We start from the raw sequence: 9,266 nt of genomic DNA, 5'->3' as shown, positions 1-9,266 counted from the left end.
CGCTTCACAATACTGATTATGGGGTACAATGGTTAAATTTCCCACAAGAGGTATTTCACCGGGGCAAAATGCAACAGAATTGCGAATTTGAATAATTGAATTTCAATTGGCTACACTATTCGTTCTCCCGCGAGCGCGTATTAACCATTTTACTGACCAAACTTGTACGTTGAACCGTAAACTTTTTCAATACCGCACACACGATAAAATTGTTAAAATGTTTAAGTTCTTCCCGAAGCGCCAAAGGGTATAACGAACATGGCGCAGTAATAGAACGTATATGAGAGAGAAAAAATATAAAACATAACAAATTTAATTTTAATGTCTAGCTTTCACTCGGAGCAAATGCGCTCCTCTTTGTAGTGTAATTGAAAAAGTTTTTAATAAAATTCCAACATGTATTATAAAAAAATATATGTATGTGAAACAAACGATTGGATTTTTCTAGCGTTTAATTTAAACGCTTTTATAACTATAAAAAACATTTAAATACCAATGTATATTTATAATCCCGAGTGTAAATTGTCTCACTTTACATTTAGATGAAAATTATTATTTAGATAAAACGTTTATTTCAATATAAAATAAATTCACGAACTAAAATACATTATCAAAGTTTGTAATAATGTTAACAATTGTGGTTATTATTATGCTAATCTCTCTTAGTAAATTAATTAGTGTTTTTATAAATCGATATACTATTCTATAGTTTCGGGTCTCTAAATGGATCTTTTGATGCAGAGGTATTATATAAGGTTAACAATATTTATAAATTTATTGTAATAATATTTAAGATTATAATAAAATTCGTATTTGCATCAAATATTGGCATAACCAATCTTCTTTTAAGTGGTTACATATCATTCCTACTACTACTACTGTCACAGTAATAATAACACGGTTAATATCAAATTCATCGTCACTTCCTTATTATATCGTCATTCGTAATTATACGGATAATTTTTAAAAATAAATCAATATATGTATTTATAAATAATTCTGTTTTACAAAACTTAGTAATGAACTAGCTCTAAAATACATCAAATGTGTAGAGACTAATATTATTCTTTTAATTGCCGCTAAAAATGTCGATACCCAGGTCGATAGTTGTCAATCGCTGATTTGAATACTGCGAGCGAGATAGCGAGCTCTGCTTGCATCTCGCTCTTTTTTCCGTCATACTAAATTTTATAATCTATTTATATCATAACAGACACACAATATTAAGTAACAATTATGTACAATTAAAGCATATGATCCCGCTTCATCCCATATCATAAAAATATAGATACCCATTGAAGGAAAAAATCAGTTAAAAAGGAATAATTGACGACGTAAAACTGTCAAGTAAGCGTTTTGCGGTCTTAAGACCGCTCGGTCCGGGCATGTTCCGATGAAAAATTTTACAATAAACTTACACTCGTAAATTGAAGATTATTGAGTTATTTGCATTAGTTAAAAATTGAATATTACTAAAATGTGCTTACCACGAGTTTTTTTACCATTAATAAATTGAAATTGGCAAAATTAGCTACAACACAAAGCCAATAAATGCATTTCAAGTTTTGTCGACGTAAGAGTGCAACGCTTGGAATACACTCGTATAACGAATATACATTGTCTAACTATGTTAACTATATTCGAAAGACACAGAAAATTACAAAGACATTACCTTGTCCACGCGTGAGGACGGCGTAAGGACGCCAGCGCCGCGCCGCACCGGTGCAACGACCTTGCATGTCACATAGGCCCACTATACACACTATTATTAACACTAATTTGAATTATACACTGCTTAATTCTAACACATACACTAAATTACACTATCACTTTATAATTAAAAACATCGAAAGGGATATTATTATAAACGAAAACACTTATTCGACAAAAATGTAACGAAACAGTTTACGCACCCGATGACGCGAAGCTACTGAATTTTTTTTAAATATTTCGAAATGCATAAACAAGCTCAAACGAGTTCAAGGTTATGCTTCGTGAATAATAAACCATAAGGATTAAAATGTCGTGCATCTCAGATAACAAAAAAAATATTTTTTATCAAAGGTTGACCATTTGTCTATTTTTAAAATATTTATCTCTAATTCGAATTATTTTAATGCAAGTTGTTTGCTTATTTTTAAAATATCTATCTCTCGTTCGATTTATTTTAATGCGAGAGTGACACGAAGGTCACCTTTGTTGTTTTTGCTGTTGACCTTCTAAAAGTATAATGTCGATGATTTTAAGTTTTATATTGTTTAAATCTAATTTATGTGTGCCAAATTTACGACATTGTCAAATGACGTTCTTTCGTTGAAAATGGTAAAAAAAATATATTTTTATTACATATTACATTAAAACAGGGAATGCGGTTAGGGGGGGGGGACAAAACTATATTTATAATTTTATTTATATTTTATAAACATATTATGTATTTATTTTTCGAAAATTAATTTTATTCGACGCTCCTTCTTACAAAAGTCAACAATAACCGCATCATATAATATATTGTCTTTCTTTAATTTGTCTAAAAGCTTTTTTCGATTGATATTAATGCAGGAGCTAACAATCTATTCTCACTTTGACTATTTCTATTCAATGTTTTAATTCTTTTCATTGTAGAAAATTATCTTTCTTAAGAAGCACTTGTCGCCGGTATGGTAAAAAATAATTTTATTAAATTAAATACTTCCGTTAATGACGGCCGGTCAAAAGAGCGTGCGTCTAATGAGCGCCGACAAATGAGCGCTGCATTATACGCTTACCAAAATAGCGCTGGAACAAAATAGCGTACGTTAAATGCGCACAGTCATATGAGCGCTTGAAAAAAGAGAGCACGTCATAAGAGCTCAAAAATACTAATAAATTAAGTAATGAATATTGTAGGAATTAGGTATACAAAATATAAATAAATGGTGAGAAATTTACAAAGGCGGTAAAATTAGTATTTAAAACCCCTTAAGTGGATAATTAGTATATATCCGTCATGACAAAAGTAGGTACTTGCAAAGTGGGTATGACGGATATATCAGCATTTTGAAAATTTTAGCAAAACTCAATGGAAACGACGGATATGTGAACCGACTTGTTCGAACTTGATGATGTCAGTGTGTGTCAAGTGATCGTAGAGGTTTCACAGATTTGGTTTGTTCAGTTCATATTGTTCGTTTTATTTTCTACATATTTTTTACTTGTAAGTTGGTTGCAATAATTAGTAATTATATTCAAAATAGTAATATTATTAATAAAAATATTTTTGATAGAAAAAAGGGAAGACAAGTTAAGAAGATCTAAAACCGCAAAACCTTCACCTTTAGTAGAAGCACATTTTCCGTCATTTATTCCGCCGACGACATAACAAAAGCCTACAAAACGATGTGTACTCTGTTATAAAAAAGGTATTTGAAAGGAATCTAAATACTGGTGTGAAGACTGCAGCAGATCACCATTTTGCGCAGCTTCAAGCGCAAAGTGTCTAAAATAAAATCATCTAAAAATAAATGTGATTGCAAAGGTTTAAAACATTAATTTTGCCGAATTCGTCTTAATCATATTGTATAATTATCGAAAAGGGAGTTACCTATGATTTTTTTATACCTAATTGTAACCCTTTACAAGAGTTTCACCGCTGTCCAGGTGCATACCAATGCATGACATTGGTTAATGACACGGACAATACGCACTCCTTTAAAATTATTTTTACGATATTAAAACTTTAAGTAGTAATTGGTGTATCTGTATGATTGTTTTAAATACTTTTTTTTATTATTCTGATATTTTGTTTTAATGTGTTATTACTAGAGACCTAAATTTTTCGCGATTACGATAAAACTATTTTTTTGTGAATTTCGTGCTTTGTCCATTCCAAAAAGGGTAGTATGTATACAAATAGAACAGTTAGAAAAAAATATTAATCTGTCTAATATTATACTATTTTGTCTGGTTCCTTGGTATGGCCTATTCACCTGGTTATCGGTAGCATATTATTTTCCCCTTATCTTAGATATTTTCTAAACTCCAAAAACTATTCGGCGGTACGCACATTAAAAAACTGTTATAGATTAAATCATTAAATTGTTATCTATTAAGAAGATTAATCCTTATAGATAGTTGTAAGTCATTCGTGATATTTTAAATGAGATAGAATGAAAGGGTTTAAAATAGGTAAATTTAGTATATAAAATAGATTTGTTTCATCATAAACACCTTGTACCTGTAAAAGCCTATATTCTCACGTGTTCCTGCCTTCTGGGATGATCAGATTTTAGGTTTCGTGACATCTTCGTTGTAGTAACGAATTGAAAATATACCAATTAAAAGTTCCAAAAATTTCTTAAACCGATGGAACCAAAAAACCTACCGTGATGCTGTGAAAATTGAATATTAAATTTAATTTATCGTATATAATTAAAAAAATGTTTTCGTAAAAAGTCTTGCTATATTTTTATTTGCTATTTGCTTTTCTGCAAATGTGTACCTTTCACTGAAGTTTTAAAATTCAACTAAAAAAGCTCGACCATCTGCTGGAGAAGATCCATTACGACTAATAGGTACATATGTATATGTATACTAAACACAATAATTAATTAAAATACTAAATTAACCCAAGGTCTTCACTCATTTATAACCATAGATATAGAAATTTTCGATATACAAACATATATCATGTGTGGGTTTAATAATATATTAATTTTATTACAGTTTTAAATATAAAACATTAATCGTTTAATTAACAAAAATATATCACATAATATTCGTACTTGGCTGACATCCGCGATAAAGTGTAGTTGTCTTCAATAAATGAAAAAAAAGTTCCGACGAGCCATATACTTGCCCTGTAACTGTACGGAGTTATTGCAAGTCGAGTCGATAATTATTTGTCAATTTTTAAAACATTACATAACAAATCCAATGATAAATTCAAAATCAGCGTTTCATTTTATAAAAAATATATGTATATCGTACGTATGAGGATGGGGAGCCATACTTTTGTATGTATGTAATAATTAATAAATAATAATGTTTTCATTAACTAATCATTTTAATAGTGGCACATAAAATACTAATTTTACCGACTATATCTCGTGAATTTTTATTCTTTCTAAATTTCTCACAAATTACTCATATATTTTTTATACCTAATTCCTAAAATATTCATTACTTGATTTTCTCCAAGTATTTTTGCGCTCTTATGACGCGCTCTTCTACGCATTTGACGTACGCTATTTTGTTACAGCGCTACTTTGGTAAACGCTCTTATGACGCAGTGCTTATAAAGCAGCGCTCTTTTGACTCACGCTTATTAGTCCGCGCTCATTTGTGACGTTGCCGGAAAACTTACGATCATAAGTGGGTATATAATGTACCAGCATATTGTAGATTCGTTACTTGACAAGTTCAGCAAATGATGTAATCAATTTAGCAACCTGAAAAAAACAATTAAAAATATTAAGCATCATAATGTAGTAGTCCAAAGTACTTTGGAATTAACTGGTTTTCGATGTATGCAAATTGATGATTTAAAAATGCAACTTGTAAAATTTCAAGACAGCATCTGAGCTCAAGAGTTTGTCGACTTAAAGTCTAAATTTAAGAATCTGAAACTAAATCGTTGGTAATGAAGAAGATTCCACTACGAGATGAAAATTTGGAGTACTTGAAACCTATTATCGGACACTTTTAGCATTCTTAAAATCTAGTAATGGCTTTACTCACAATTTTTTCCTCTACGTATTTTTGTGAGACCTTATTCTCAGCATTGAATAATACTAAAACTAATAAAAACTCGACTGAGGGATAAAACTCGGGCTTAAAGTGCACATAATAACAACGTTTAATTAAATCTATTATATAATTGTCCTAAGCCGTCACTTCCGCTTCCGGACGCGCATAACTTAAAATGAAAAATTCTCCGCTCAATTCTCTACTCTGTAAATCATATCGCTTTGTATGATCGGTGTATAATAATACATATAAGCAAAGAAAATATATTTAATTATATTTATAAATATTAATAAAAATAAAAATTAAATCGGTTTCGTTGCTTTCCGAGGCACCGGTAATGCGTTCCATTGTTTCGACTAATGAAAAATAAGCATTCAAATATAAAAAAAGATGGCCGACAGTACCATGACGACAGTTTTAAATAATTATTATTTAATAATAAAATTTTGCTACGCGACAATAATTTTCATTAATTCGTCATTTGACTGAATATAAATAATTGGATTGCAAATTAACTAGGTGTGTTATAACTATGAAAATTCAATATGTACATGTGTTGAGCATTAGAAGAATACATTGATTAAACTAGATAAACAATCATAAAACTCTCTTCCTAATGAAATCTTCAAATTTTGAATTCCCGGCGACGGGCTCCGAGGCCGAAAAGTGAGTTCTTCCTTTTATTAATAATCTGATTGCAAATTAACTAGGTGTGTTATAACTATGAAAATTAAATATGTACATGTGTTTAGGATAAGAAGAATACATTGATTCAATTAGATAAACAATCATAAAACAATCTTCTTAATGAAATCTTCAAATTTTGAATTCCCGTCGCCGGGCTCCGAGGCCGAAAAGTGAGTTTTTCCTTTTATATTACATAAACATTATCATTGCTTTCGATTTAAAGCACATACGCGTTAGATTTTAAGAATTGTAAATAAACCAGGTACTTAGTATGTATGAGGATTGAAAGTTAACGCCATATATATCAGCCAACGGACAGCTTATAAATGTTTAGTTTCTTGAATGTTATCTAATAAACGATATTTCACAATAATTATAAATATGTGATTGCATACCTGGAATAATCGATAGCCAAAATATCTATGAGTGGGTTATTTTAAATTCCGATGTGGCAAAATATGTGTACGTCATGGTTTTTATTCAATTTTTATTCTATGCCATGATTCCTCTTTTGGAATAGCAAAATTCAAGATATTCAGTTACGTCAAACTTATGTAGTATCTTCTATAATAAGATAATAGTTTTATAAAAAGATAGTTCTTTATAAAAAGATAATACTTGCTGACAGTGACTTCAACATGAGAAGATTCACTCTTTGTTTATATATACCAATTCTACGTTGTAGCCATATAGGTCATCCAATTGTTCCATCATTGCTTCTGAAAAATAATTAAAAAACAATTAAGAAACAAGACCTTTATCAAGAGTAAAAATTGAACACATTATTACTACTAATATAATCCACAAATAAAATTTAAACGGAACAGTTGACGGAAGTTACCGTAGAGGATTAAACACGTAGATTGGCATCACTTCTTAAACTGATAAGTTGTACGTCGTATTTTAATTGTTTGCCATACGCAAATGTTATTAGATCTCTCGTTGCTTCTGAAAATGAACTGTAAACGATACTATATAGTAGGTAAAATGTAACTTTTTGTTTACACTAATATGAAATTTTTCATTATTACTACCATTGTAATATGTTTAGTTAACTTTGGCATGTATATTTTTAATTGCCAAATCACTGCTGTTTGTCTTTTAATATTAGATCCTAGAAAGTCAATAGTAATTTTGTTAGAATAACCGTGATATATTATTCATATAACCAAATACTTTCTGGCACACTCATAATTTAAACTTTTATTTATATTGTTAACAATTCCAATGCTACACCATTTTGAATCATATTCAACTAACACTTTATAATAAAAATGCTGTAATTATAACATATTCACTGTTTACTTAATCGCACTAAGCTGTATCCCGGCGCGCGCTTGACAGATGACGAGTGTCATATCTGACAGTGGGGAATTCCGGGTATTGGCGCGCTTGAACACGAACGACGCAATTGATTTTATCGATTCAAATTGCAAAACACATCAAAATATGTATAAAAATCATCAAATTCTAAAAAAAATATTTTATAAAACATGTTTTGGTTATACGTGATTTAAAATATAATATAAATAATGTGAATTTGTATTAGCTTCTCTATACAGAAAAAAGATATTTAAAATTTGGTGAACGTTGGCAATTTGAAGTTATAGTTTTTAGAGAATTTTTAAAATTTTGCATGAAAAAACATTTTCAACAAAAAGGGGAAAAGTTTCAAAATAAGTACTATTCATTACCAACCAACTACTAAGCACATAGTGTTGCAAAAATCCCTCTTACTACCGCCTTTGAAAGAAAACTACATAAAATTGTATATTACTAATTTAAATATTTTTTAAATTATAAAGTTTCTGAATAAAATTTTAAGATTTATTTAAAATATTTTTTTCAGCCTTCAAAAATTTTTTTATTTTATTATGAATTTTAAATATTCTTAATTTGTTATAGATAATAAATATGTTTAGTTTATTTTTAATTTTAAATATAGTAAAAACTTTTTGCGATTATTAATTATTAAATATATAATGCTGCGCAGAAAAAACATTTAGGTATTTTTAATGCGCACTTTTGGTCTAAAGTAACAGATTATGTGCTTGATATTTTCAGTTTATTCTTTCTTTCTAATTAATAAATGTAATTAAAAACTGGCTTTCATATTTACACATAAAACATATAAACAACTTTTTTTTAATTATAAAGTAACTTATGGTGTAACTAAAAAAACGTTATTATTACTAAAATTTAATTTTATAATAAAATTGTGCTATATGCAGCGTTAAAACGGGCTCTTAAACACCTACAATACGCTAAAACACAATCAATGACTTATATTCGCTCAACTATAAGTGATCGATTGTGCTGTAGCGTCAATAAGGTGTAACAAAATATTTTTTTAAATCAGTAACCAATGCTATTTTTTATTATTATTTATTTAAACTGTAAATCTACTTTTAAATAATACAAAATGTGACGTTGTAATAGTATTTTTATGTTGCAAACATTTTAATATTTTTTTGTCTTATTAATATTTAGTTAAGTTACAAACCTATTTTAAAAATTATTTCAGCGAAATCTCTTTGTAACGAATACCGAAATAACGAAATTCCCAGTATAACGAATCTTTAATTTGTCCCCAAAAAATGTTCATACAACATGTTTTCATTGTAACGAAAACTGATCTCAGTATAACGAAATATTTTGATCAGAATTTAAGAATGACGTTACTACTAAACACAATATTTTTCCGAATTCAGTTCGCCCTTGACTTGGCGTGTGCCAGATGTGTTCAAAAGCGACATTACAGGTGTTTCGCTGACTCTCAAACTTTCTTCATAAAACATTATATTCACAAATTTTATTGTGTTTCATACAGTATCCTTTAAAATGGACAAAAAACG

General features: G+C 29.1%; 1 protein-coding gene and 1 long non-coding RNA gene across 2 annotated transcripts in view; one reads left to right on the top strand and one right to left on the bottom strand.

Annotated features, from left to right (window-relative positions):
* The window catches only part of LOC148226247 (neural-cadherin-like), a 203,686-nt gene that overhangs the window by 163,703 nt on the left and 30,717 nt on the right, over positions 1–9,266 (top strand). The gene's annotated exons all lie outside the window — the stretch shown is intronic.
* Positions 5,055–7,735, bottom strand: LOC148226248 (uncharacterized). The gene is made up of 5 exons (XR_015812344.1): positions 7,446–7,735; positions 7,253–7,370; positions 7,081–7,130; positions 6,807–6,975; positions 5,055–5,426 (listed from the first exon to the last, which is right to left on the bottom strand). It is a non-coding gene; the product is annotated as an uncharacterized LOC148226248 (long non-coding RNA).

This window comes from Plectrocnemia conspersa, unplaced genomic scaffold, assembly GCF_051122295.1.
Source record: "Plectrocnemia conspersa isolate PC_06_02 unplaced genomic scaffold, ASM5112229v1 ptg000014l, whole genome shotgun sequence".
In the NCBI taxonomy this organism is placed as follows: domain Eukaryota; kingdom Metazoa; phylum Arthropoda; class Insecta; order Trichoptera; family Polycentropodidae; genus Plectrocnemia; species Plectrocnemia conspersa.
The sequence above is the reverse complement of the archived record's forward strand: the minus strand, read 5'-3'. Positions and strand labels throughout refer to the sequence as shown.